Source organism: Palaemon carinicauda, chromosome 19 (assembly GCF_036898095.1).
Source record: "Palaemon carinicauda isolate YSFRI2023 chromosome 19, ASM3689809v2, whole genome shotgun sequence".
NCBI classification, from domain to species: Eukaryota; Metazoa; Arthropoda; class Malacostraca; order Decapoda; family Palaemonidae; genus Palaemon; species Palaemon carinicauda.
Window position 1 is genome coordinate 15,057,045 of NC_090743.1, and position 27,633 is coordinate 15,084,677.

Consider the following 27,633-nt stretch of genomic DNA (forward strand, 5'->3'; position numbering starts at 1 on the left):
AGTTCGACGAATGTGTTAGTGTTGTGGAGGGTGCGCCTGCGCGATCCTGTCGTTCGCCTAGCCTAAGACATCTGGCAAGCTCCCGGAAGGGGAGAAGTTATGTCGAAGGGCGAAAGGGAACGAGATGCTCCATCAATCGCGTAGACGTTCCCTCGAGTAATTCTAGTAACGTAGCTCAGTTCGATCACCCTCACCATAGAAGAAGTGAGGTTAATGCTTTGTCCCCCTCTTCAGATGAAGGGTCACGTGACGATAAGTGGCATAAAGCTTCTAGACCGATTAAGAGGAAAGTTCAGTCAGTGGAACAGCGGCACGTTTCCTCCCCGCAACAGCCGGGCTGTAGTCATTGGGAGACACCTGAATGTTTTCGGTCCCTTGATGAATGTTTACCTGCGAAGCGCTTGAATGTGGGTTCCGATGGAGATAGAGTAATTGATTCGGATGCGGAGTTAATTTCTGGTTCGGGTGTGACGATTCATGCTCCGCCTCTCCCTTCGGACTGGGACTCTTCTCCCGAAAGGGGTGAATAATTGGAGAGTGATGAAGAGGGCGAATTTGCTATAGAAAAGGCTACACAATTATCTCCTCAAGAAGATCCAAGGTGAACTATGTTGTTGAATATGAAACAACAACTTTCGTCCTTGATGCAGTCTTATCGACCGGTTGTTGGGAGTGAGGCTGGGCGTCAGGCTTCCGTGGGAGACCCGTTGTCGCACAGGCGGCCTGTTGTCTCTGGGGCTGACGTGATATCGCACAGGCGGTCTCCCAGTTTCACTGTTCAGCGGCAGGTGGAGGTAGATTTGTCTCGATGGAGCTCTATTTCACAGCAGCTATTAAAAGAACATACAGCTGATCGTCAATCGAAGTGTGATGACGTTCGCCAAATGGCGGAGCGAGCCGCGAAGCGGCAGGATGGTAGCAGGCGCGAGCGCAAGCGGAGCCCGAGTGGCAGCGTGACGAGGCTCAGAAGTTAATTGATGAAGGCGCTGAGCTTCAGCTTCAGCGCCAGCATGACGACCCACGCCAGTCGAGTCATGAATGGGCATCGTGCGGCGGAGCGGCAGCGCCAGCGCCAGCTAGATTCATCCTATGATAAATTCAATCGTGACAGCAAACGCAAGGCGAATGACTGTCAATTGGATGTGGATGTGGAACAACGCAAGCGCGCCCATGTCGCCACTAATGCGCCTGCACAGGAAGATCAACGTTTGGGTCAAAGCACAACTCCAGTCTCTGAATTGTTAGAAGAAGATCCGGATGAGGGTCTCTCACGAGGAACAGTTGGAGGATATCTCGGAGGGAGAGGAGGAGAAACCATCTCAACATTTGGTGGACTTCAAAAAACTAATGCTAGTCTTCTCGGAATTATTTCCAGACAATTTTACACCCGTGGCTCCGCAATCTCCCCTTTCTGAGTTTACCTTAGGCAAGGCAGCAAAGACTTCCTTTTATACAAAAATGGTTCTTTCCCACTCTTCTAAGAGAGCATTGAAGTTGGAGCATGGATAGAATCAAGAAAAGCTCTGGGCAAAACATGCTTCGCTTTTCCACCAGCCAAGTTAGCTTCTAAGTCAAACGTTTGGTATGAGACGAGGGAGGTCTAGGGTTTGGGAGTTCTGGCGTCTGCGCAGGGAGACTTCTCAAACCTGGTGGATTCTTCCCGGGGCCTGGTTAAAGTGTGGTGGTCAATGTTGGAGTTTGATCATCTCCTGAAAGGATTATTCAGAGCGTTTGAGGTATTTAATTTACTTGACTGGTCACTGGGAGCCTTAAGTAGAAGAGTAACCGAAATGAAAGACACAGACACAAGTAGCCTTATCCAAATTATGTCTTGTATGGACAGGGCAGTCAGGGATGGTTCTAATGAGTTAGCTGCGTTGTTTACTGCAGGGGTTATAAAGAAAAAGAGCTACTTTGTGTTCCTTCCTCTCTGCGGGGGTCACTCCATGTCAGAGATTGGAGTTGCCTTTTGCGCCCATGTCCTCGGCTCTTTTTCCGCAGGATTTAGTGAAGGAAGTGGCTGCGAATTTAACTCAGAAGGCTACTCAGGATTTGGTTTCTAAAACAGCCAGTAAAGTTTTGCCTACGTCGTCCTCTGCTCGTAAATCTGAGGAGGGGACATCATATTCTCATTCGGCTCAGCCCTTTCGAGGTAAGCCTACAGGGAGAAGTACTTTCAAACCAGAGGCAAGGAAGCAAAGGAAAAGAGGAGCCAAGCCCAGTCGAGGCAGGGTCTGACTGCTCTCCCCTTCAAGCAGCAGTGGGAGCCAGGCTAAACAACTTCTGGCAGGCCTGGGAGAAGAAGGGATCGAACCCTTGGTCCGTACTTCTCCTAAAGGAAGGATACAAAATTCCGTTTATATCAAAGCCTCCTTTAGCCGTAGATCCTGTGGATCTTTCGCCCAAGTACAAGAGGGAACCGAAGAGGCAAGCCATGCACCTTCAAGTGTCGCTTCTGCTCGAAAAGGGAGCGCTAGAAAGGGTGCGGGATCTGGAGTCTCCAGGGTTTTACAACCGCTTGTTCCTAGTTCCCAAGAGTTCAGGGGAATGGAGACCGGTTCTGGATGTGAGCCCCCTCAACCGCTATGTCCAGAACTCGAAATTCACCATGGAGACCCAGAAGACTGTGCTGGCAGCTGTGAGGAAAGGCGACTGGATGGTATCATTGGACCTCCAGTACGCCTATTTCCATGTTCCGATTCATCCAAGCTGCAGACGTTATCTGAGGTTCGCATACAGGAAGGACGTCTTCCAGTTTCGAGCCTTATGTTTTGCCCTCTGCACAGCTCCTCTGATCTTTACAAAACTAATGATGAATGTGGCGAGCATGCTGCACTCGAGGGGCATCAGAGCCTCCCTATACTTGGACGATTGGTTGATAAGAGCTCCCTCGTTCGATCGCTGTTTGAAGGACCTTCAGTTGACCCTGGATTTGACAAAAGAATTGGGACTTCTAGTGAGTTCAAATTAGTCACAGCTGACTCCATCCTAGAAGATCCTTTGTTTGGGGATGTAGATTCGGAGTCAGGATTTTCTGGCTTTTCCGTCGCCTGCAAGAGTTCAGTCAGCTCTTCTAAGGCTGGAGGTTTTTATGGAGAAGAAAGTCACTACGGTAAGGGAATGGATGAGTCTTCTGGGAACCCTCTTGTCTCTAGAGAAGTTTGTACCTCTGGGGAGATTGCACCTACACCCCCTTCAGTTCCACCTCAATGCTCATTGGAAAAGGGGAGACAATCTCGACAAGGAGAGTATTACCGTTACGAGTGCAATCAGAACACATCTTCGATGGTGGAACAATGCTCACAAACTCAGAGAGGGCCTCTCGTTGGAGCAGAGGAACCCAGACCTCGTGTTGTTTTCAGACGCCTCAAATTCGGGGTGGGGAGCAACATTGGGAAGAAGAGAGATCTCAGGGCATTGGACAAAGGAGCAAAAGGCTCTTCATATCAATCAGAAGGAGCTTTTAGCGGTGGACTTAGCCCTCCAAGGATTCGAGGATCTGGTTCTGGACTAGGTGGTTCAGGTCAATGCGGACAGCACCACGGCCCTAGCGTACATAGCGAAGCAGGGGGGACCCACTCGAAGTCTCTGTACGAGTTAGCGAGATCTCTACTCCTTTGGGCAAAGGAAAGGAGGATTCTCTTATTGACTCGATTCATTCAAGGAGCCAAGAATGTGAGTGCGGACAGGCTCAGCTGGAGGGATCAAGTTCTGTTCACAGAATGGATGCTGCATCTGGATGTTTGCAAAAAGCTGTGGCGATTATGGGGTCGCCCTCTCATAGATCTCTTTGCAACCTCCAAGACAGAGACTGGGAACGTATTGCTCCCCAGTACCGAATCTAGAGGCAGCTCACATAGACGCGTTTCTGTTGGATTGGACACACATGGATGTTTATGCGTTTCCACCCTTCAAGATCCTATACAAAGTGGTGCAAAAGTTCGTATCTCACAAGGGGACCAGGATGACTGTAATCGATCCTTTCTGGCCGTCGAGGGTCTGGTTCCCGGAGGTACTGGAGTGGATAGTGGACGTGCCGAGAAGCCCCCCGTTAAGAGCAGATCTCAGACAGCCCCATTTGGCAAGAAATCGCCAAAACCTCCGAGCTCTACATCTGACTGCCTTCAGACTATCGAAAGACTCGCAAGATCTAGAGGCTTTTCGAAGGAGGCAGCCAAGGCTATTGCAAGAGCAAGGAGAACATCTACCATTAGGGTGTATCAGTCCAAATGGGAGGTATTCAGAGAATAGTGTAGGGCTAACTCGGTGTCTTCGTCCAATACCTCTATAGCACAGATTGCTGACTTCTTTTTAGATCTGAGGAATAACCGTAACTTCTCTGTCCCGACAATTAAAGGATTTAGATGTTTGCTAGAAACTGTTTTCAGACATTGGAATCTGAATCTCTCCAACAATAAAGATTTGCAAGACCTACTTAGGTCTTTTGAAACATCTAATAGATGTCATCAGATATCACCAGCCTGGAACTTGGATGTAGTACTTAGATTCCTTATGAGCGACAGGTTCGAACCTCTGCACTCGGCTACTTTTAAAGATATGACTTTGAAGACCCTTTTCTTAGTGAGCTTGGCAACGGCTAAAAGAGTCAATGAGCTCCATGCTTTCAGCAAGAACATTGGATTCAGAAACGGAAGAGTGTTATGTTCTTTGCAGCAGGGTTTTCTGGCCAAGAATGAACTCCCTTCTCGGCCATGGCCCAAGTCTTTTGAAATTACTAATCTCTATGACATAGTGGACGATGAGGCAGAAAAAGTGCTCTGTCGTGTTAGAGCTTTAAGGATATATTTGGACAGAACAAAGAACTTGAGAGGCAGCTCGGAGGCGCTCTGGTGTGCAGTCAAGAAGCCCTCGCAGCCTATGTCGAAGAATGCTCTATCCTTTTTTATAGGGCTTTTAATTAGAGAAGCTCATTCACAGTGTAATGAGGCGGATCTTAGGCTGCGCAAGGTGAAGGCTCATGAAGTAAGAGCAGTGGCTACTTCAGTAGCTTTTAAACAAAATCGTTCTCTGCAAAGCATAATGGATGTGACTTTTTGGAGAAGTAAGTCTGTATTTACATCCCATTACTTAAAACAGGTTCAGACTCTTTATGAGGACTGCTACACTTTGGATCCATTCGTTGCTGCGAGTGCGGTAGTAGGTGAAGGATCTACCACTACGTTCCCCTAAATCCTAATACCCGTTTCTTTCTCTTGGAACTTTGTAGTTTTATGGTTTTATGTGGAGATTGGTCGACAGTCTTCCGCAATCTTTTGATTTGGTCAGGTGGTCATGTTGTTCCTTGAGAGTGCCCGGAACATGGGTATTGGTTGAGGTCCTGTCATGTTATAGGTTATGGCACCGTTTGACAGCTCCTAGAGATCTTTAGCCCCCTGGGTGGACCGCTGGATCTTTTAAGGACAGTAGACAGAATGAGGCAGAGAACCATTGCAGTCTGTTTCCTTATCAGGTACGAACCGCTTATATTAGTTATGTGTAACTATTAAGTGAATTTTAAATCAAATTGTTGTCTCTGACCCGCCACCAAGGGTGTCAATCAGCCATTCTTAAATAACCAGCGGGTAAGTTTTGTGTTTAAAAATGATATTTTCATAATAAAATGATAAATTCGGAGATAATTTGCATTATTCCTAACCATACAAACCTTAGCTATTTACATAGGGTTTACTTTCGGCGTAGCTGAAATGACGAGCCATTAGATTTTAACAAGGGTTAAACTACCCCCGCGCTTAGGGGAGGGGTAGCTAGCTACCCCTCCCCCCCCACACACACCGGTGAGCTGCTTCACTTCATTTAGAGGTAGGACTTGTCTTGGGGGACAGGGCTGGCGGGCAAATATGTGTAAATAGCTAAGGTTTGTATGGTTAGGAAAAATACAAATTATCTCCGAATTTGTCATTTGTTCCGTAACCGAAATACAAACCACGCTATTTACATAGGGTGACTTACCCTTAGGCAGGGTGGAAAGTCCCCAGCCTTACTGGCTTTGGCTTACCCGGGGATTCAGAATCCGAGTGAGCAGCACTCGAGAAAAAGAGTCCCTGCACCTCGCAAGTTTCTTGCTACGCAAGAAACGTGCGGCCTACATAAGTTGTGTGTGGAGAAATGAAGTGTGACTCGTCCTAGGAAGTTGACCTGAAGTCCTTTATATGGAATTCTTGGCTAGGACATCCCAATACCACCTCGTCAGGGTATGGGGGACGCGACAGTATTATTCTTAATACTAGGAACACAAGGAAGCATGGTTTACCTGCAGAGGTTTGAGATCAGCTATGCAGAGACCCAGGATGCTGCATTCCCAAAGAGAGGGGAGGATGAAGAAAGAAGTAAGGGCCAGACATACTCTTTCATTCACGCAGACTAAAACCGGGTAACAGTGTCCTCAACCTTCTGCTACTTGTCCATTAAGGAGCCTGAGGTTAGACCAGCTGTTGTGCAGCCACCATAGGGTCGATAGAAAAAATATCGAGGCTCGTGTGGGTCACGTCCTGCAGGTAGTGGGCTGTGAAGGTCATTTGACGCTTCCAGACCCCAGCTTGTAGCACCTGCATCACAGAGAAGTTTCTCTTGAAGGCCAGGGACGTGGCGATGCCCGACATCATGTGCTCTAGGGCAACATGACGGAGGAGTGTCTGGATTCAAGGCATGATGAATGGTCCGTCGAATCCAGGCTGAGATGGTATTCTTGGTGACCCTCCTCTTCGTCCTTCCCGTGCTCACAAACAGAGCTTGCACGCAGGGACGGATTGCAGCTGTTCTCTTCAGATAAAGTCTCAGACTTCTTACTGGGCAAAGTAGCAGATGATCTGGGTCATCTGTTACGGAAAGGAGACTCGTAACCCTGAAGGAGTCGAACCATGGGTCCGGCACTCCAGGGTTCCGAGTCTTGGCAACAAACTCGGGGACGAACCTGAACGTTACCTCCCCCCATCCCCTTGAATAGGCGATGTTGTTTGAGAGACCATGAAGTTCACTGACCCGCTTGGCCGAAGCCAGAGCGAGCAGGAATACCGTCTTCCAAGTCAGGTGTTGGTCAGAGGCCTGGCGTAATGGTTCGAACGGGGGTCTCTTTAGAGCCCTGAGGACCCGAACCACTTTCCATGGAGGAGGTCTCACTTCCGACTGAGGGCAGGTAAGCTCGTAGCTTCGTATGAGTAAGGAAAGTTCCAGCGAGGAGGAAATGTCTATTCCTTTCAGGCTAGGCTTAAGGCTGAGCGATAGCCTTTCACCGCCGAGACCGAAAGGCGCATTTCCTCCCGCAAATACAAGAGAAACTCCGCTATTCTTGGAATAGTGGCATCGAAGGGAGAGATACCCCTCCCATGACACCAACCACAGAAGACTCTCCACTTCGCCTGGTAGACCCCTGCGGATGACTTTCGCAGGTGTCGAGACATTCTTTCCACAACTTGTTGCGAAAAGATTCTCTCAGTGAGGAGACGCTGGATAGTCTCCAGGCGTGAAGCCGAAGCGATGCTACGGCTTTGTGGAAGATGTTGCAATGTGGTTGTCTGAGTAGCTCGTGTCGTAGGGGAAGCTCTCGGGAGTTCCGTCAGGAGCTGCAGAAGGTCCGGGAACCACTCTGCATGATGCCATAGCGGAGCTATTAAGGTCATCGACAGGTTGACCGATACTGTAGTCTGGTCTTGTTGAGCACCCTTCTCATCAGACAGAACGGTGGGAAGGCGTAGACGTCGTTGTCCCACCGTTGTTGGAAGGCATCTTGCCAGAGTGCCTTGGGGTCCGGGACTGGGGAGTAGTACAGCGGCTGCTTGAAATTCAAGGCTGTCGCGAACAGGTCCACTGTCGGGGAACCCCACAAAGTCAGGACTTTGTTGGCTACTTGAGGATCCAAAGACCACTCGGTACTCACTATCTGCGAAGCTCTGCTCAGACTGTCGGCAAGCACATTCCTTTTGCCAGGAATGAAGCGAGCTGATAGACGTATCGAGTGGACTTCGGTCCATCTCAGTATCTCTACTGCAAGATGGGATAGGTTTTGTGAAAAGGTACCTCCCTGCTTGGTGATATAAGCCACTACTGTGGTGTTGTCGCTCATCACCACCACGGAGTAGCCTGCCAGGGTCTGTTGGAACTGTTGAAGGGCCAGAAATACGGCCTTCATCTCTAGCAGATTGATGTGGAGGTACTTTTCTGATTCTGACCATAGGCCTGAGGCCCTCTGGTTCAGAACGTGGGCCCCCACCCTTCTTTTGATGCGTCCAAAAACAGCATCAAATCCGTGGGAAGGACGAGAAGATCCACTCCCTTTCGAAGGTTGTCGTCGGTCAGCCACCACCGCAGGTCCGTCCGTTCTGCAGGTCCTATCGAGACCAGAGAGTCCGGGGAATCGATTCCTTGATCCCACCGGGACTTGAGCCGCCACTGCAGAGATCTCATCCTGAGGCGGCCATTGGGAACTAGACGGGCCAAGGAGGCTAGGTGACCTAAGAGACGTAAACAAGATTGGGCTGGAAGGACTTCTCGACTGAGGAAAGGCTCTGCAACCCTCCTCAGCCTTGCTATCCTGTCGTCTGATGGAAAGTCGTTGTGGAGAATGGTGTCTAATATCATGCCTAGATATACCAGTCGTTGTGTTGGGAGCAGAGAGGACTTCTTGAGATTTACCATGATCCCTAGATCTTGGCAAATTCCCAGAAGCCTGTCTCGGTGTCGAAGAAGGGTCGACTCCGAGTCTGCCAGGATCAGCCAGTCGTCCAGATAACGGAGGAGACGGATGCCGTTCCAGTGCGCCCACGAAGATATCAGTGTGATCACACTGGTGAACACCTGAGGTGCTGTGGAGAGACCGAAACGCAGCACCTTGAACTGGTAGATCTTGTTGTTTAGGCTGAATCTTAGGTACTTCCTGGAAGACGGATGGATTGGGATCTGGAAGTACGCGTCCTTCAGATCCAGTGTGCACATGAAGTCTTGCGGTCTCGCTGCAAGTCTGACTGTGTCTGCTGTCTTCATGCTGAACGAAGTTTGTTTGACAAACTTGTTCAGGGCTGAGAGGTCGATGACGGGTCTCCAGCCTCCAGACGCCTTCTTTACAAGAAAGAGTCGACTGAAGAAGCCTGGGGAGCCGTCTACGATCTCCTGGAGAGCATTCTTCTTGAGCATGGTCTCGACCTCTGCCCGAAGGGCTAGCCCCTTTGCCGATCCCATGGCATAGGAGCTCAACGACACTGGATTCACTGTCAGGGGAGGTTGAGATGTTATCAACGGGACGCGATATCCTTGTTCGATCACAGAGACCGTCCTGGAATCAGCCCCGTGTTGCTGCCACCTGTGCACGCAACTTTGCAGGCATCCCCCTACAGGTGGACACGCAGGGGGATTGCCAATCCTAGCGTTTGCGGCCTCGGCCGCTTCTTCTAGGATTTCTGCCTCCCCTGGAGGACTTTCCGCCCTTCTTGTCTTTGACAGGAAAGGGCTGCTGTTTAGACACCTTGGTCTTAGCTGCCGGAGCCTGCTTCGGTGTCCTGCGAGGCTGCTGTTGCTGTTGAGGACCTGGAGGTTTGTAGGGCCTCTCAGCTGTCCGTTCTATATCCTTGGGCTCAAACAGGTTTCCTCCAAGGATGGAGGAATGTCTGAGCTTGCTGACATCCATAGCGGGGACCTTCGGGTGGAACCTCTCAGTCACCGCATCACAACGCTTTAGAATTGAGTTAGCCCACAGGTTAGTGACCTGGCGAGCCAAAAACTCGATGAAGCGCGTGCCCGAGAGGAGGAAGGTCTCCAGGGCCTTCCTATTGCTCTCCTTGGACAAGTCCTCAGAGTGCAATAGGATGCCCAGAGACCCTAGCCAGACATCCAGCCACGAAGTGGATTGCATGGCACACTTAGCGACTTTCTCTTGGCTTAGGATCTCCGACGCTGAGAATGTCACCTGCCGGGCATTGAGTTTCTCTAGAGAGAGACCCCTGGTGAGCTCTTCCACAGAGTGGTGGAGGGGAAGAGCTAAACAAGACTCCTCCATGATCTCGAAGTACCTCCTCTGCTGAACGCGAGGAGGTGGTAGGAGCTTGTTCCCGGCAGAAGAACGGCTGGAGGAGGCGAGCTCGGAAAGCTGACCCTCGACCTTGTCCCTGGCACTCTTCACCCCCTGGGACCATGGCAGGGCTGCACTGGCCTTGGGGGGCTTCTGAATACCATAAACTTGGTCCAGGACCGTATCCTTGCCTTCGCGAGGGGCGGTCTCGGGGTCCTTAAAACTATTGAGTTGCCTCATTAGATTAAGGACCTGCCAGAAGGCATGCTCTGACTCGCGCTGCTCTCCTCCTTGTGGACTGGCAGCTAAGTCTCCTGTCCCCATTGGCTCTTCTTGGGGGGACCCGCGGACGTTCTCCCGGGGAATGGTTGGCTCTGGACGAATCCTCGAAGATGACTTGGGGATCGTCTTTGAGTCCTTGGGCTCCCTCCTGGGAGGGATACAGGACTCTAGCAAAGAGGTCTGGAGGGTCCCTCCTACGCGAGACGTTTCTCTTCCTTGAGGTGGGGTTCCTCCCATTGCTGCTGTGGGAGAGTGCCTCACCTCGCTGGATTCTCCTGAGGACGGGAAAGGTTTGTGCGCAGGAGAAGGAGAAAACGCCTGCAAAGGGGAAGGGGCCTTCCCGACGGACCTCTTGGGAGCCAGCTTAACCCTGGGAGAAGTTACCGTGAAATCCACTCCTCTCCTTCTCTTCAGCGGGGGCGAGGGAGCCTTTGGTTTTAGTCCCAGGTCAGCGAGGGCTGGCTTCATAGCCTGCACGACTGCTTTCATCAGGGAACCAAACCAAGGCTGGCGGCTGACTGACGCAGTGTTAGCGATTCCCGCTGGAGGGAAGGGGACCGGCTGATCCTTAAGAGTGGATACTACTGGGACTGCCTGAAATGAAGAAAGGGAAGAAGAATGTTGCCTGGACCTCTCCGATGAATCTTGCTGCTCCTGGACGCGTGCTCGTCGCTTATGAGTTGGCGATCGCGAAGACGATCTGGAAGTACGTGGCGCCCGGCAACTCGCAAGGTTGGCCGCGCTGCGAAACCCGGAGGGAATTACGTTGGGGCTCGCGCGATGGCAAAACTGCTGGGTCGCGCGCGGGTGAGTGGGTGCGTGGACGCGCTGGCGAGGGGACTCGTGGGCGCGCAGGCGAAGGAGTGCGTGGATGCACAGGTGAGGGTGTGCGGGAGTTCCGGGACGATCGCTGGGGATCAGGAGAGCGATGGCGCGTAGGCGATCGGTGGAGCATAGGCGAGTGTAAGCGCGTTGGCGAGCGATGACGCGTTGGCGAACGATGACGCGTCGGGTGAGTAGGCGACCGACCGCGCACTGGCGAGTTAGCGCGTGGGCGAGTCGGTGACCTGTGGCGATCACATGCATGGGCACGTTCGCACACAGGCGAAGGATCGCGCGGGCGCGTTCGCACACAGGCGAAGGATCGCGCGGGCGCGTAGGAGATCGCTGACGCGTAGGATGGCACGCAGAAGCGCGGAGAGAAGTTGCCAACTGGGGCGCAGGGCCAGGCGCTTATGTGCTCGAGGGCGAATGCTCGTGGGCGGGCTCAGGAATCGACTCGTGGGCTCGCGGGCGCGCATGCACTTTAGAAGTGCGCACAGGAGAAAACGCACGGTGGTGCGCAGGCGGCGGTTGACGCGCAGAGGAACGGTGGCGAGGCAAAGGATCAATGTCCCTGCTTGCGCCCAGATCCGAAGGTCGTGGGCGCGTGGGCAAAGGTTGGCGCGCATCAGGAACTGGGCGCGCAGTAGTGCGCTGACGAGCAGGAGGTTGACGGCGCTCAGGAGACTGTTGACGAGCAAGAGGTTGACGGCGCTCAGGAGACTGTTGACGAGCAGCAGGAACAGAAGAGCGCTTGTGCGCAGGTGAACGCTGGTGCGCAGGTGAACGCTGGCGAGCAGGAGAGCGCTGGCGAGCAGGAGAGCGCTGACGAGCAGGAGAGCGCTGGCGATCAGGAGAGCGCTAGCGAGAAGAGTCTGTAGACTCATCCGCAGGAGAGCGCTGGCGAGCAGGAGAACGCAGAAGAGCGCTGGCAAGAAGAGTCAGGTGACTCTTCAGCAGGAGAGCGCTGACAAGCAGGAGGGCGCTGGCGATCAGAAGAGCGGTGGTGCTTGCGCGCTACTGAAGGGCGCACAGGTGAAACCTGGCGTGGAAGGGACTTACCCACATTGTGGGATAAGCCCTTCTGCCCCGAGGGGACCGGTGCTTGAATTAACAAGAATGATCTGGCAGGCGCAGGAGATCGCGAACGATCTGCGGAGAGGTCCAGTGATGTCACAGCCACGGTCTGCTCCCGACGAGAAGAATCCTTTGCAGGGGACGATGAAGATGAAGACCCGAAGAGAAGGCGCTCCTAACTCCCTTGTAAGGAGAAGGAAGGCCTCGGCGGCGAAGAGGAGGGCGAGCCTTACGGCGAAGACGACCTCGAGGCAGGGTATCGCCGTCGTCGGTCCTCGGAAGAGGAGTCTCTGTTAGTGCACTCCCCCGAGGGGGAGGAACACCCGCAGGAGAGACCGTTGGACCCAGCTTCCCCCTCGAAGGATGTTCAGAGGGGGAACCTGAGCCTTCAGCAACATCCGCAACAGCAGCAGCTGGGGTTTGACCCGACCCGTCGAACGCCTCTGCCACAACAACGTCGACAATAGCCAGAGGGTCTACCTCTGGTATTACCGGCGACTGTTGGACAACTGCCCCCAACTGGATCAGATCAAACAGGGCTTCCTTGGAGGGCGAGCCCTTAAGCCCCAAGGAAGCCCAAAGCTGGAAAAGATCATTGTTAGATACAGTTTGGTCATAATCAACAAAATCAATAATGTCCTCCCCCGGAGGAGGAGGGGGAGCTGCCTCGCTATGGGAGGCAACACCCTCTCCCGAACCCCGAGATTGGGAAACAAAAGAAGGACCTACGCTACTACTCTGCGGCCTCTCGCGAGAGACCGAACGAGTGGGAGCTTCGGAGGAGGTTCGGGCAACGGAAGAAGAGTCCTTGGAGCCTTCCTTCCCCAAGGCAGTTCCTGAGGGAGAACGGTCTTGCTTAGAACTCTTCTTACGCCGCCGGGCAAACCTCTCCCACTGGGAGGTAGGCCACTCCCTACATTCCATACAAACATTATCACTTTCACACCGTTGACCTCGACACTGCGGGCAAAAGGTGTGAGGGTCTGTATCGACCGCTGACATGAATGTTCCACAGGGGCGGTCGGGGAGTCCAGGGCACTTACGCATAATGGGAAGAAAAGGTAGAGGCCAACTTCACACACACAACTGTAAGAAAAAGAAAAACATATTAAGGCTGTCAAAAATGCGAGGACGAGACAGACACGTCTGTACATCGTCCGAGCCAAAAGTGAAGTGAAGCAGCTCACCGGTGTGTGGGGGGGAGGGATAGCTAGCTACCCCTCCCCTACCACCGTGCTAACTAGCGCGGGGGTAGTTTAACCCTCGTTAAAATCTAATGGCTCGTCATTTCTGCTACGCCGAAAGTAAACCCTTTGTAAATAGCGTGGTTTGTATTTCGGTTACGGAACAAATAAATTTTTTAACATACTTACCCGCTGGTTATATAAGTTATAATCCCACTCTCCTCCCCCTAGAGACCAAGGGGCAAGGAAAATCTGAATAAGTGGGAGTAGTTCTACCTGTAGTCCACCAGGGCGCTAATGTACACCTGGCATACATGCGTTAGCCGCGAGTTTTGAATAGTTCTGCCGAGGCGTCAGGGACGTTAGCCATTCTTATATAACCAGCGGGTAAGTATGTTCGAAATTTTATTTTATTATGAAAATATAATTTTTCACTATTCTAAGTACTGTACTGCCACTGGAATACCATTAAGTAGCCTTCTGAAGATTTCATGTCCCACGTATTCTTATTTTGAGGTTTTAATCAGCATCTTAAAACTGTAAGCAAGGATAGTCGGCAATTCTCTTTGGATTCAAAAGTCCTTGTCGGTCCTATTCTGTCTGATATTAAGTAACATCCAAAAAACTGATAGAAACATTAAAGAAAAGGTACCATAGATAAAAAAAAAATAGATTACAATGGAATGGAATAAACCATCAATTTTAGATAATTTAATTGTAAGTGAATGATGTAGAAATACAATCACATTCATAAGTATCATTATTATTAATTGCTAAGCCACAACCCTAGTTGAAAAAGTAGAATGTTATAAGCCCAGGGGCTCCAATAGGGAAAATAGCTCAGTGAGGAAAGGAAACAAGGAAGAATAGAATATTTTAAGATCAGTAACATTAGAATAAAAATATCTCCTATATAAACTATAAAAACTTTAACAAAATAAGAGGAAGAGAAATAAGATAGGATAGTGTGCCCGAGTGTACCCTCAAGCAAGAGAACTTTAAGTAACCCTTGGGTGAAGAAGAATTGTTTGGTAATCTCAATGTTGTCAGGTGTATGAGGACAGAGGAGAATATGTAAAGAATAGGCCAGACTATTCATAACCAGAGAGAAGGATTCAATGTAGTACACTCTGACCAGTCAAAGGACCCTATAACACACTAGCGGTAGTATCTCAACGAGTGGCTGGTGCCCTGGCCAACCTACTACCTATAAAAAGATGATACTGTACTGTACTTTTATTTTTGGATAAATTGGCAACTTAAAAAGCAACAATTGGCAACTACAGTAGTTTGGGTCACTAAAAACTACAGCAGCTTGGGCGGGAAGTTCCTGTGTAGTGACTGATTTAAAGGGACATGTGATCTTTCAAATTATCATACAGTAGTGGCTTACTTCTAATTTCTGACTAATACTGTATGCTTATACTTCTATTGAAAAAAAAAAAAAACTTAAATGATAAAAATGCTTTATTAATTATGTATGGTTTCAATTGTCAAGCACTCATTTAGAATCAAATCTCAATACTAGATTTATTGGTCTGAAAATGTTATTTTAGGCGGGAGCCTACTTGACTTACATATGAGTTCCATGGGAGGAAGGTAAGGGGCACCTGGTTCCCACATTGCAAAGGACCCTTTAGAAATGTGACGGTCTGCATACTGCTGGCATGTCTTGAGGCCACAAGGCAACTTGACCCGCCAGGTACAGGATACCGTTGAACACTCCATGTCTTCAGCAACCTGTAAAGATAGAAAATTTTTAATGAGTACAAGTCATTAAAAAATTTCAATCTTAAAGATAGCATATAAATAAATATTCCAATAGAAATGTTTTAAAAATATTTCTAGAATAAAATTTTCTACTGCACACATGGCTACTGCTACTCTAGAGTGGAGACTCATGCCTAACAGCTCAAAATCTTTAGAGATTCATGAAATATTTATAAAAGATAGTGTTGTAGAAAGCGTCACAGCGGCGGAAAACCAATACTGTACCTCCAAAGTCGGTCTATTAGACAACCTAAGGTGGCAAATTCAGCAGTAGCTGGGTCTAAGGCAGCAGCTATTCCTAGCAACCATGGCATCATGAACTGACTTTTCAACACCCCAAGGATGTCGACACAATGCAGCAGAGGCATTGTCCAGTTTACAAGGTGGAAAGTCACGGGAAATGAAAGGCAGTAGATTAATAAATCTGCCAAAGATAACCAGGATGCAAGAAATTGTAAATTCAGGGGATATCCTGACAACCAGGCGGGATCCAATCGACCAACTTCAGAGAATAATGTTATCACATAGAGAAGAGGAAAAGGAGGTGTAGATGACCAACCTAAGGCTGCAGCTGAAGTGGCAGAGGGCAAGGGGAATTCCCCCTATAGCCAACTTTCAACCAATGCTAAGAACCCAAGCCAACAAGACTAGAGGCAGGGACAGAAAGCAATACTTCTGCCAGGATAAACCTACCTGGCAAAGGAGCTAAGACTCCACATGTGGTAAGAGGTAGGCTACATAGCCCAGGATGAGAAGCTGCTTTCATAGACTAGGCAACTACTAAAGTGGCAGAGGATAACCCAAAGGGGTACTAGCTCTCTGTCTGGATAGGGTTAGGCCATAGGAAATACTATGCAGGCAAGCCTAGCCTACATAGTGGTTGAGAGAAACTCAAATGCAAGGGTAATTAGACTAGACAAAAGGAACTGCAGTTCCTAAGACAATAAAACGGATTTTGAGCGAAGCGAAAAATCTATTTTTGGGTGAGATAGCCATGGCGTCCTGATGGAAGGTTCCTGTTTGGTAGCTTCCTTGGGTATAAGACTACTAAGATATTCCCAGAGAATTTAACCACAGGTTATCACAGAATTCTAACTTCTGGAGCGAGTATCTCAAAGGTTTCCCTTTAAGACATCGTAATACAACAGGGGACACGCATGTCTGGTCGTGCCACATAGCTATCTCCACCCCGAACAGAGTTAACGCTTCGGTGTGTAAGGGCTGAGAATAGCTGGGAGCCGTTCCACAGCTAATCTCACTCGTGGCTACTACTGATACTCGAGACGTAAACAAACGGACGCCATTGCTCTAATGACGTCACGAGCGTCTTTATCCTGGCGCCAGTTGCTGCCCATCACCATGATACAATTGTGTAGGGTGGGAACAAACTGACGAAGTAGTAGGGAGGGTCCATCAGGACGCCATGGCTATCTCACCCAAAAATAGATTTTTCGCTTCGCTCAAAATCCGTTTTTTGGGCTCAAGCCATGGCGTCCTGATGGAAGAGTACCAGAGAATCAATGTATCGTGGTAGATTTTTCCCCCAGAGTTAAGTGCCTAGGCATTGACAAAATAGCAAAGTAATCTTAGATAAGAACCATAGGAACGAAGTATCCTGCCCCCCATTGGTAGGAAGTTCCCATGGGCTATGCCGACGTCAAAGTGGTATTGAAGGACTATTCATCTTGACAGAAGAGCTTTTTAAGAGCTTAGAGATGAAGCAGAATGTTTGATATTTGTATAGGAACATTCTGAGTAGGTCAGTGGTGGTTGGGCACTGTGTGTAGGATTCATCTCCTGATTATCAGAAGTAAGTATTCGAGTAGGAACCTTACTGAGACAAGGTGAATATAATTTAAGGATAGACATCTTAAATTCTTCATGACCATAAGAAAGGAGGAATAAATAAAACTATGACAGTATGTATTTCATAGTAAGTAGGAGCTGAAAGAGACGCATAAGTAATAAAATAGAAATTTTATTTCACAATGCAGAAATTAAATAATTTACAGCAAAAGTAAAGTTCATTTACAGTAATAATAATGTACATAGAAATAAAGGCTTGCTCTTGAATCTGAAAGGGAATTTCAGGATTAGTAGGTACTCGTTCTCGAGGAACGCAAGTCTTTAAATAACACATCATGCTCAAGGCATGCGGCACTTGTGTAACACTATGACATTTCACCTGGGATAAGAACAGTTATAAAAGCACTAAGTGTTTTTAGACATCACTATGAATCACTCGAGGGTCAACATAGGCACCCGAAGAGTTAGAGTCCCAAATAACTCACTGTTCTACGCAGAGTTAGGTGCAGGTTTCATAACACTACCTGCGGCTACCACAAAATGTTTGATTTCGTGCACTTGTTTCGCATAATGTTTAAAGAAAACTCGCGAGGACTTCCAGCCCGTAAAGTTTTTAAGGCTCTCAAAGTCCATGCTCTGAAAGAAGTTCAGAGAAGATGCCACTTTTCTAGGATCATGACCAGCGGGTGTACTGTTCGGATCCGCTCTGCGAATGAAGTAGGTGATTTTCGCTCTTAATTGTTTCAGTGACAGGTCGCTGCCCGATGTTTCTCCTTTGAAGAGTTGGCCTCCACCAAAGTTTGAAGTTCTGCGAAGATAGACCTTGAGGCTCTCTACTGGACATAGAGAGACATCCTCCTTCAGGGGGCATATTCTCCAAGGGCCCCATCTTTTGGTGGGTAATTCATTTTTGGCGAGAAACGTCGGATCAGGGGAGAGGGTCACTTCTCCTGAATCAGCAAACAGGATGTGTCCCTCTTCTCTTGATAATGCCACTATTTCGCTGACTCGAGCTCCCGAGGCGAGAGCAAATAAAAATATAACTTTCTGAGTCAGATCCTTGAGGGGGCATGAATCGTTGTCCAAGTTGGAGGCGAAATGGAGCACCTTGTCTAGTGACCAGGAGATCGGTTTCGGAGGGGGTGCTGGGCGTAGGCGAGCACATGCTTTCGGCAGTTTGTTAAAGATGTCGTTGGACAGATCAATTTGGAAAGCATATAGAATTGGTCTAGTCAAAGCCGATTTGCAGGTTGAAATCGTATTGGCTGCTAATCCTTGTCCATGAAGGTGAATGAAGAAGGACATACAGAAATCAATGGTGATTTCTTTAGGATTTTTTGCTTTAACAAAGGAGACCCATTTCCTCCAGGATGATTCATATTGCCGTCTCGTGGATTCGGTCTTGTATTCCTCTAGGAAGTCTAGACTTTTCTTCGAGATCCCAAACCTCTTCTTTGCGGCAAGGGAGAGAAAATCATGAGATGAAGGTCCTTGATTTTCGATGATGAAGCGAAGACAGTCGACTTCTGTACTTGTTGAGAGAGAACTGGGCCCGGGAGAGGGATCAGCTTGGGCTGCAGCTCCAGGACCAGGGGGTACCAGTTGCTCCGGGGCCACTTGGGAGCCACTAGGGCCGCTGTCCCTTTGAAGGTTCTCAGTTTGGAGAGGACTTTCAACAGAAGGTTGGTGGGAGGGAACAGGTATATCTTCGACCATCTGTTCCAGTCCAGTGACATGGCGTCCACCGCTTCTGCTTTGGGGTCCTCGTACGGGGCTACGTACAGAGGAAGTTGATTGTTGTCGCTCGTTGCAAAGAGATCTATCTGAAGTTCTGGGACTTGATGAGAGATGAAGGAGAATGATCTTGCGTCTAGAGACCATTCCGACTCTATCGGGTTTGTCCGAGATAGAGCATCCGCTGTCACGTTGCGGAATCCTTGTAGGTGAACTGCAGACAGGTGCCACTTCTTCTTCTCCGCCAGACGGAAGATTGGGAGAAGCACCTGATTTATCTGGGGCGATCTTGAGCCCTGGCGATTGAGACAACGAACTACCACCGAGTTGTCTAGGGTTAGACGGATGTGGATCGAGGGCGGCGGGGATAGCTTCTTCAGAGTAAGAAGGACCGCCATGGCCTCCAAGATGTTTATGTGGAACGTCTTGAATAGTGGAGACCAGGTCCCTTGAGCTTGTTTCAGGTGGGAGTGACCTCCCCAGCCCTCCAGTGAGGCATCCGTGTGGATGTTGAGTGATGGAGGAGGGTGTTGGAGAGGAATGGACCTTTTCAGGGCCATTGCTTCCGACCACGGCTTTAGGAGGCGTCGAAGTCTGTTTGGAAGCCGTCTCTTGAGGTCTCTTCGAGCGATGGATGCCGATCGTCTCCAGACTCCCGCGGCATCCTTTAGCTGTGCACGAAGCACTGGGTTTGTCACTGAGGCGAATTGTAGAGAGCCTAGAACTCGTTCCTGCTGTCGTCTTGAAATGCGTTTGGATTTCAGTAGTCGCTTGACAGACCCTGCTATTTCCTTCCTTTTCTTCTGGGGGATGGAAAGGCGGTGTGACTGAAGATTCCAGTGGATTCCCAGCCACTGAAACTTCTGAGCTGGAGAGAGGCGAGATTTCTTCTCGTTGATCTTGAATCCCAGGTGTTCTAGGTACTGGGTAACTTCGTCGCAAGACTTTGTACACTCTTCGGGCGATGGAGCCCAGACTAGCCAGTCGTCGAGGTAGGCCATCACCTGGACGTTTCTTAGGCGGAGCTGTTGTACTATGGCATCCGCCAGCTTTGTGAAGATCCGAGGGGCCACATTGAGGCCGAATGGCATGGCCCGGAAGGCGTAGCTTTTCCTTTGGAGTCGAAATCCTAGGTAGGAGGAAGCGTGATGGTTCATTGGAATGTGCCAATAGGCATCCGCCAGGTCTATAGAGACCGTGTAGGAACCTTGAGGCAGAAGGGTCCTTATTTGTTGAAGCGTCAGCATCTTGAATTTGTTGTTCTCTATGAACTTGTTGAGGGGGGATAAGTCCAGAATGACTCTGAGCTTGTCTGAGTCCTTCTTGGGAACGCAAAACAGTCTCCCTTGGAACCTGGTGGACTTTACCTTCCTTATCACCTTCTTGTTCAAGAGGTCTAGAACATATTCTTCCAGAATGGGGGTCGATTGTTGGAAGAACCGCTGGAAGATTGGGGGTGGTTGCACCCAACTCCAGCCTAGACCGTTCTTGATGATGCTGTGTGCCCAAGGATCGAAGGTCCAACGATCCTGGAATTGGCGGAGTCTTCCTCCCACCGGAAGCACTTCATTGCTTCTGGTGTCCCGAGGACTTGTTGCCTCGGCCGCTAGCTCCCTTTCCTCCTCTACCTCTGGAGGGACGACGAGAGGCGTCTCTGCTTGCACCCCTGGACGAGCCTCTACCTCTGGCATGAAAGGTAGTGGATGGCTGTTCAAAGGCAGGGGTGAAGACCGGTGACTGTGACAACACCGGTTGGGGGACCAATTGAAAGGTCTGTTGTGGTTGGGCAACCACTTGGGAGGTAGCGGGTCCCGGAAACTGACGTCTTTGTTGACGTTGCTGGGGTTTCGGTTTCTGAGGTTTCCTCTTAGGCTGAGGTCCATCGTCCTGAGAGGTTTTCCTTTTCCTGGACATGCCCCACTTGTGGAGAAGGTTCCTATTCTCCGTGGCGGCTCTGTCCGTTATTTCCTTGACAAGGTCCGAAGGAAACAGGTGCTTTCCCCAGATGTTGGAGGAAATCAGCCTCCGGGGTTCGTGTTTCACGGTGGCACCGACAAACACGAATTCACGACAGGCTCTACGAGCCTTTATGAAATGGTACAAGTCCTTCATTACCGTCAGTAAGTGGGATTTGGCCAGTACCATGTAGTGATCGGGTACTGCTGTGTCACAGGCCATAACTTCAAGTTGGACTTGATGAGAAAGAGACGCTGCAAGCCTCTCCTTCGTGTCTTGTTCCCGGCGAAGGAGGTGATCATTGAGCTTAGGGAGGTCTTCATTAAACTGACGTCCGGCAACGTCAGGATCGAGCCTACCCACAACGAAAGTATGTTGGACATCTTTCCATTGTCTAGTGTCAGGGGGCGTTACGATGGAGAAGGGTCTGCACTCCTCCAGTGCAGGGCAGGGTTTCCCTTCTTCCGCCGCCTTAAGGCATGCAGCCAAGGCCTTTTCCAAAAATGGAAGAATCGCAGTGTCGGGAGCGACATAAGTAGGATGCTTCTTGCTCAAGGCAGGAAGCTTAGAGCAGGTAAAGCCCCTGCTCTTAAATGCGGAGGCTAGCATAGCCTGGGCCTTTGCGAGATCGAACACTATCTCTTCCTTAGGTTCGGTCTCCTCCTTCGAGGCAGGTTCAGAACGAAGCCGGACGTAACAGTCCGGGTAGGCCTCGAAGCTTGGGAAGAATTCCACATCTTCCAACGGGACCGTGCCGATTTTGTCACTAACAAAGATCCTGCCGGTCGCAATAACCATATGCTCTGCATACCTCCACGGGTTGGCATGAGAGCAAGCTGGGAGATCCTTAACCGAGATCTTCTTCGGTTCTCTGGATCCAATCATAGACCTGATGGACTCCTGGTTCTCCTTCAGTCTGTCGTCCATGACAGCTCTAATCAGTCGGATCAGTTCTTGTGTAGAGGAAGAAGGATCCGGGGTCGAGGAGGTAGACGGAATGGACACATCCGTCGGTGTAGGAGTAGGCGGAGGGATGGACGAGGGAGTAGCTCCAATCTCCGACTCGGTGTATTCCACCTTGTCTTCGTCCTCTTCGGCTCCTTGAGCCATAAGCGTCTTCTCCGTGTCTTCCGAGACGTCAGAGATCTGTTCATCCTCTTCGGAATCTAGGCGACACTCGTGCATGGACTGAGCCATGACCACATCAGGTTCCACCGTAATTTGGACAGTGGGGATTGCTTCCTTTGGAACCACTGAATCAGGGGAGGCCTTAGGGAACAGCAGGGACCTCAGTTCTTCGGTGGCCAGGTACGGTCCAGTGGCATTCCTCTGAAAACCACGCACCCACTTGCGCAGTTTCTCACGAGCAATGTCTCTAACCTCCGCTGAGGGAGGGTTATGGAAGGCCTCAACTAGGTAGGCCTGGCAGACCGTACAATCCAGAGGATTCCAGAACTTCCAATCCCCTCTTTTGTCTGAGCAAGGGGCGTGAGTCCTGCACGCCGTATGTCCGTAAAACTGGGAGCGTTTCACGGCACAGTATGCGAAATCGCACTTCATCTGCTCCTCCTGTGGAAGAAAGAGAAAATGAGTATGGGGGAGTCATAGGAATGGCTCTTAAATTAAGTTAATATTAATCATTAATTTTAACTTATATAAGGTGTGATGCATAGAGAGTGAAACAGTAAAGGAGAACACGCTCCATGCATCTCGCCCGGCTGGTTACCATAGGCTTGGTCCTGGGATAATCCAAATGACCGAGATCATTGGATATAGTTTCCTAGGATTCCCATTATATTGGAACTCCATGGAAAGCCAAGGACAAGGTTGGGATCGAATTCATTCGGTTCCCAGATAAGAGCCAGAAGGTCTCATTAAGGGTAACTGCTTCTGGCAACCAGCCGTGCTAAGATGCACATAGCATGCTGGAAATAGAAGAATGCAAAGAGACAGCATGATCACTAATAGAGCAGTACTAGGTACTGATCTTAGAAGCAAAGCAGCTTATCTATTTGCCAGGTAGGGCTATCTTAGTCTTATGATAGCTACAGAGAGGGGGTGCAAGTATTCTTGACGCCTCCGGGGTATCCGGCAAGCCGCCGGCACGCCGGAGCTCGCTCCAGCATAGATTCTGGCATTAGAACAGACAATTTTCAAAAGTCAGTTAGATACCAGGATGGCGGCCGCCGGCACAACGGCGGCACGCCGGCAGGGAGCGGCGGCTCCGGCAGTCGGAGGATGCCGGATTGGTGACTGGGGTAAGGATGGTACAGGTAGTATCGGGTTGCCGGCAGTATATGCCGGCACTCCGGAGATCGACCGGCAAGCGGACGATTAGATAGGAGTAGGAGAGCCGCCAGTAGTAGCCGGCGGCAGCCGGCAGTCCCTCGGAACACGGGGGGCTGGCGGCAAGGGTAGGGAAGTCACCAAGAGGCAGGTATTGCCGGCATAAGAGGCGGCAAGAGACCGGCACCCAGATAGATAGAGAGACAGGGGGAGGGGGGGAAGGATGCAGGAAGTACCTTCAGGGTTCCAGACATCCCTCCCCCTCCCTGAGGGGGTGTACCCATGATAGAGACAGGCTCTATCATCCATATGCAGGGGTCACTAGGGACCGGGAGCAGGTAGCCCAAGGGAGGACTAGGGAACACCCAAGATGGGGGGGGGGAGACTCCCTTATGCAGAGCTACACTAGGAACTAACCTTATAGGACACTATGAAGGTATATGTACCAGAGCGGACTGCACAAGGAAGCTCGGGTAGCCCTACTCATCCACCCTAAGGAGGAGTTGTAGGACAGGGGACAGATGAGTATAAACTAACCTAAGCATAGGCTAGGCTATACAAGAGATAGGTGGGGAGGGAGAAGAGAGGGGTCTTCCCAGGAAGGGTTTCTGTACCAGAGCGGCCACAAAGGGAAGGGAGGACACTCCCTAACCTAAGATTAGGCTGATCGGCTAAAACGGTGCAAGAGTACAGTTTCAGCATGGAACAGAGAAACCTTCCTAACCCGACCTAGATCAGGGCTAAAAGTCCTGAACTAGGCAAGGAAGAAGACGTATCGCTATCGCAGGAAAGTCGCAGACTATCCTAGCCATAGAGGTAGGCTAGCCTAACCTCACTCTCAGACGCAATCCTAAAGGGGGTTCATTCCTTTAGGGAGGACTGAGAGGCGATATAATACTCTATTAGACAATGAATCCCTTTACTCAGAAAAGGGATCAAGGCTAATTAGAGGGAATGCCAAGGCAGGGGATGAAGGAAGCATATAGGGGTCCTAAGGTTAGGTTAGGCTAGTAAGAATCACTGACTAGCCTATCCCCTATATGGTCCCTGAAGGCGAAAACATTTGCATCACTAGTCAAAAGTATTGTAAAATAATAATGCCACTATCTTCATAACTTAGTCTAGGATCACTGATAAATCATGCATGAACACTTGTATATAGGCTCCTGGCCTGGGGGCTATAGTAGCCGACTGGTATGAGGTCAATCGATGACCGATAAAAAGCGTCTAAACACGAAATAAAAGTTCCTAGCTATGAAGACTAAATAAACTAATGTATTCGATTAGTATATAAAGCCGGAAGCGTTGTTGTGGCTAACTAAATAAGACATGCAAAACAACAACGACGCCATAAAATGGCGGGTCCGGTAGAGGCACAGCTCTGCCACAAAACATCAATTATTTCGCAAAATAATATTTACTTTACGGCCAGAGCTTAATTAAACAATACTGGAACCTTGTACTCAACTTTCCAGAAGAAGGCGAGGCTGAAGGTAACGACATAGCGAAGATGCAAAACGATAAAGTTCACACAAGGGAAAATCCGTCTCAGTAGGGCAGCTACTAAACAAAGGATAAAGACGCTCGTGACGTCATTAGAGCAATGGCGTCCGTTTGTTTACGTCTCGAGTATCAGTAGTAGCCACGAGTGAGATTAGCTGTGGAACGGCTCCCAGCTATTCTCAGCCCTTACACACCGAAGCGTTAACTCTGTTCGGGGTGGAGATAGCTATGTGGCACGACCAGACATGCGTGTCCCCTGTTGTATTACGATGTCTTAAAGGGAAACCTTTGAGATACTCGCTCCAGAAGTTAGAATTCTGTGATAACCTGTGGTTAAATTCTCTGGGAATATCTTAGTAGTCTTATACCCAAGGAAGCTACCAAACAGGAACCTTCCATCAGGACGCCATGGCTTGAGCCCAAAAAAGGTTATATCCTAGCTACGAAGGGGGGAAGGGGCAACTAGACCACCCAAGAGTGGTCTCTAAGGTGGCAGAGAGAATTAATCCAGGGAAGGAATAAAAATCTCGCCTACCTAGGGCCAGACTAGATAGCCCACAAGCTCTCCTGTCCATCTATATAGCAATGAAGGACACTGCAGTCCCCCAGGAACTGGACTGGGAGGAGAACAAAGTTCCACGGCATGTAGATGCACCAGCAGGCACAAAGGGGGGAGGGGTAAGGAAGGGAGATTCAGAGATTGGTGAGGCTGCAGGACAGGAAGGCCTAACTGTAGCATTAGAACTAATATGGCATTCTAAGGGGGTCTGCAGTTAGAAGGCACAGAGAACAAGTCCTCACAACCAGCCGATAGCCTACCAAAAACTAAGAAGGGAAGCCTAGGAATGGGTAAGGCAACATTAAAGGGAGGTCTACATGTCAGCATTAGAACAAAGTTAGTGTGTTCTAAGGGATGGACAAGAAATAGATGCAGGGAACAAGTTCCCATAACCTGTGCAGCCTGGCCAAACACAGAGGCTAAGTGGATGAGTAAAAACAGTCACCCTAGGACAACTGTAATTTACTATCCAATGCTCCAAAATGTTATTTTCCTTAGTAAAATAAATTTTTGAATATACTTACCCGATGATCATATAGCTGCATCCCTGCTGCCCGACAGAAAAAACCCACGGGCGGAATACGCCAGCGATCGCTATACAGGTGGGGGTGTACATCAACAGCGCCATCTGTCAAGTAGGTACTCAAGTACTCGATGTCAACAAAGAACCAATTTTCTCCTCTGTCCCACTGGTTCTCTATTGGGGAGGAAGGGTGGGTCCTTTAATTTATGATTATCGGGTAAGTATATTCAAAAATTTATTTTACTAAGGAAAATAACATTTTTCAATATCAAACTTACCCGATGATCATATAGCTGATTCACACCCAGGGGGGTGGGTAGAGACCAGCATTACAAGTTGACATTATGAGCTAAGTATTCCGTATTTCATTTTAGCAGTTATTCAAAATAACAAGCATAAAATAAATAAGTACCTGGTAAGGAAGACGACTTGAACAATTACTCTGCCTTTTTAAGTACGTCTTCCTTACTGAGCCTCGCGATCCTCATAGGATGCTGAGCGACTCCTAGGAGCTGAAGTATGAAGGGTTGCAACCCATACTAAAGGTCCTCATCAAAACCTCTAATCTAGGCGCTTCTCAAGAAATGATTTTGACCACCCGCCAAATCAAGTAGGATGCGAAAGGCTTCTTAGCCTTCCGGACAACCCAAAATATTTCAAGAGAAAGATTAAAAAGGTTCTGGAATTAGGGAATTGTAGTGGTGGAGCCCCCACCACTACTGCACTCGTTGCTACGAATGGTCCCAGAGTGTAGCAGTTCTCGTAAAGAGACTGGACATTCTTAAGATAAAAGACGCGAACACTGATTTGCTTTTCCAATAGGTTGCGTCGAATATATTTTGCAGAGATCTATTTTGTTTAAAGGCCACGGAAGTTGTGACAGCTCTAACTTCGTGTGTCCTTACCTTCAGCCAAGCTTGGTCTTCCTCATTCAGAAGGGAATGAGCTTCTCGTATTAACAGTCTGATAAAATAGGATAAAGAATTCTCTGACATAGGCAAAGATGGATTCTTAACTGAACACCATAAAGCTTCAGACGGGCCTCGTAAAGGTTTTTAAAATAGAACTTAAGAGCTCTTACAGGACATAAAACTCTTTCTAGTTCATTTCCAACCATACGATAAGTTTGGAATATCGAACGATATTGGTCAAGGCCGAGAAGGCAGCTCGTGTTTGGCTAGAAAACCAAGATGTAGAACATGTAGCCGTTTCGGATGAGAATCCGATGTTCTTGCTGAAGGCATGAATCTCACTGACTCTTTTAGCTGTGGTTAAGCATATCAGGAAAAGAGTCTTAAAGGTGAGATCTTTCAGGGAGGCTGATTGAAGTGGTTCGAACCTGTCTGACATAAGGAATCTTAGAACCACGTCTAAATTCCAACCAGGTGTAACCAAACGACGCTCCTTCGTGGTCTCAAAAGACTTAAGGAGGTCCTGTAGATCTTTATTGTTGGAAAGATCTAAGCCTCTGTGACGGAAGACTGATGCCAACATGCTTCTGTAACCCTTGATAGTGGGAGCTGAAAGAGATCGCTCTTTCCTCAGATATAAGAGGAAGTCAGCTATTTGAGTTACAGAGGTACTGGTCGAGGATACGGATACTGACTTGCACCAGTTTCGGAAGATTTCCCACTTCGATTGGTAGACTCTAAGGGTGGATGTTCTCCTTGCTCTAGCAATCGCTCTGGTTGCCTCCTTCGAAAAACTTCTAGTTCTCGAGAGTCTTTCGATATTCTGAAGGCAGTCAGACGAAGAGCGTGGAGGCCTTGGAGTACCTTCTTTACGCGTGGCAGACGTAGCAGGTCCACCCTTAGGGGAAGTGTTCTGGGAACGTCTACTAGCCATCGAAGTACCTCGGTAAGTTATTCTCTCGCGGGCCAGAGGGAAGCAACTAGCGTCAACTTTGTCCCTTCGTGAGAGGCGAACTTCTGCAGTACCTTGTTGACAATCTAGAACGGAGGGAATGCATATAGATCTAGATGAGACCAATCTAGTAGAAAGGCATCTATAAGAACTACTGCCGGGTCCGGGATAGGTGAGCAAAGTATTGGGAGCCTCTTGGACATCGAGGTTGCGAAGAGATCTATGGTTGGCTGGCCCCAGGTGACCCAAA

The 27,633-nt window shown here is 49.2% G+C and overlaps 1 long non-coding RNA gene across 2 annotated transcripts in view; it reads right to left on the reverse strand.

Annotated features, from left to right (window-relative positions):
• Positions 1-13,812: 13,812 nt before the first annotated feature.
• LOC137658146 (uncharacterized) overlaps positions 13,813-27,633 on the reverse strand; it is a 103,755-nt gene continuing 89,934 nt past the window's right edge. Inside the window, exons 2-3 of one of the 2 annotated variants that reach the window (XR_011047261.1) lie at positions 14,961-15,123; positions 13,813-14,008 (exon numbers count right to left, since the gene is read on the reverse strand). This is a non-coding gene — a long non-coding RNA (uncharacterized lncRNA). Of the gene's footprint in view, positions 14,009-14,837; positions 15,124-27,633 lie in introns of those variants that run through there. The other variant, XR_011047260.1, reaches the window with a different exon arrangement.